Below are 2,500 nucleotides of genomic sequence, written 5' to 3'. Positions count from 1 at the left end.
GTGTCATCCCCCCAAGTTGCCTTGTTCGCAGTTTGGCCTAGTTCACTCTTTTCCAGTGTCATCCCCCCAAGTTGTCGTTGCCAACAACCCAAGAGTCCATAGTATTCGGAGTTCTAGCGGGGCCTCCCCTTGCTTCCAACAACCCAAGAGTCCATAGTATTCGGAGTTCTAGCGGGGCCTCCCCTTGCTTCCAACAACCCAAGAGTCCGTAGTATTCGGAGTTCTAGCGGGACCTCCCCTTGCTTCCAACAACCCAAGAGTCCATAGTATTCGGAGTTCTAGCGGGGCCTCCCCTTGCTTCCAACAACCCAAGAGTCCGTAGTATTCGGAGTTCTAGCGGGGCCTCCCGTTGCTTCCAACAACCCAAGAGTCCATAGTATTCGGAGTTCTCGCGTGGCCTCCCATTGATTCAAACAACCCAAAAGTCCATCTTCTTCGCAGTTCAACATCGCCTCCCTCGTTTCCAACAGGCCCAAAGGTCGTCTTCTTCGCAGATCCACGAAGAGCTCATCACGATTTGCCACATTCCATTTCCCACGGGTTGTCAACAACACTTTCTCACACTTCCCGCAATCGAGTACGTGCATGACATGCCAAAGCACATCTTATTTGCCTTCCATCGCACTCAAGACGACGGGTTGTGGAAGAACGATATTGCTCACAACAAGTTCAAGGACAACGTCTCAATCAAGGGACACAACCGAATTATGTTAACTGGGTCGCTAAAGTAAACCCGAGTTCATATAATGCACCGCATCCAAAAGAACTAGCCACAACACGTGCATCACTGAGATGTTTCACTAGATGGAACACGTGCGTGACATTAGGATCCTCCAACACCTCTTCGTGATGGAAAGATAGAATTCGAAGCAACCACAGAAGTACCGTCTAGTGGGTAGGCAACACAGGGACTGATCAACCAATATCACCCAAGGCAACGGGTGAAAATGGAAGAGATGCATGCTTGACCGTTCGATACGCAAGGCATGGAGCCAGCCAGCAAGTGCATCTCGATTACAACTCACACACCCTCACGTTCGCAAGACACCACACCACAAGACGGTCCACCCCCCACCTACCATGGGCAAGCAAGCAAATGGAAACATCAAGTGACGCATGGTCAAGCATCGCTAGGCATGAAAATAACTTTCCACAATATCCGAGGGACTAGCTGCCGAGCTAACCAACGATCAGTGACGACCGTGTGTTGGTATTAATAAAGCTCAACAACTATGAAGAGGCTAGTTGTGCCATGATAAACATGCTAACGCACGCACCACGTGAGGGGGGAGGCCTCATCAAGCTCCCTTTAAAACCTGCCAGTGTGGAGCTGGCCGGCTCAAGGAGCACTCCCCCCCTATAAGAGGTTAATATGCAAAAGGCAAAATTGTACAAGTAGATACACTTTTTTTGAGCAGACATAAGTCCATATCTCGGGCTACACTTCGAATTTTGATGCGATTTTTTGCAGTAATTCGTAGAATAATGGTATCTCCTTGCTCACCAAATTTCATAATTTTTCTCGAAGGGGAACTATTTTTTTTATTTTTTTTACTTACCGGGTATGTGTAAAATCGGGAAAAATAGAAAAGCACATGTAGACTTCGAATTTCGACCTCATTTTTTCCAGTCCACCACTAAACAATATCAGGAACCTCCCCACAAAATTTCATTCAGTTTGGCCAAGGTCTTAAATTTGACAAATTTTGGCACCAAGCTATCTAGTCGCGGTGCACCGACCAACTTGGCCAAGTGCAAAATGCATCCAATTCAAAACTTTTGTGCACCAACACTTTTACAGTACTCATTTGGGGACATTTGGAGGCCTTTCCAACCCTCACATCTCAAAAACCACGAATTTCATTTTTTCACAAAACTCCCCACCAAGCCTTCTAGCTATGCCGCGGTGCACCGCCAACATTGGCCATGTGCAAAACCCTCCGAACTCAAAACTTTCGTGCACCAAGAATTTCATGGTATTCATTTGGGGACATTTGGAGGCATTTCCAACCCTCACATCTCAAAAACCACGAATTTCATTTTTTCACAAAACTCCCCACCAAGCCTTCTAGCTATGCCGCGGTGCACCGCCAATATTGGCCATGTGCAAAACCCTCCGAACTCAAAACTTTCGTGCACCAAGAATTTCATGGTATTCATTTGGGGGCATTTGGAGGCCTTTCCAACCCTCACATCTCAAAAACCACGAATTTCATTTTTTCACAAATCTCCCCACCAAGCCATTTAGCTATGCCGTGGTGCACCGCCAACCTTGCCCATGTGCAAAACCCAACCAACTCAAAACTTTCGTGCACCAAGACTTTCATGGTATTCATTTGGGGGCATTTGGAGGCCATTCCAACCCTCACATCTCAAAAACCACGAATTTCATTTTTTCACAAAACTCCCCACCAAGCCATTTAGCTATGCCGTGGTGCACCGCCAACCTTGCCCATGTGCAAAACCCAACCAACTCAAAACTTTCGTGCACCAAGACTTT

Source organism: Vigna unguiculata, chromosome 6 (assembly GCF_037176805.1).
Source record: "Vigna unguiculata cultivar grain cowpea cultivar isolate G323 ecotype 2 chromosome 6, ASM3717680v1, whole genome shotgun sequence".
Lineage (NCBI taxonomy): Eukaryota > Viridiplantae > Streptophyta > Magnoliopsida > Fabales > Fabaceae > Vigna > Vigna unguiculata.
Note: the sequence above shows the minus strand (reverse complement) of the source record.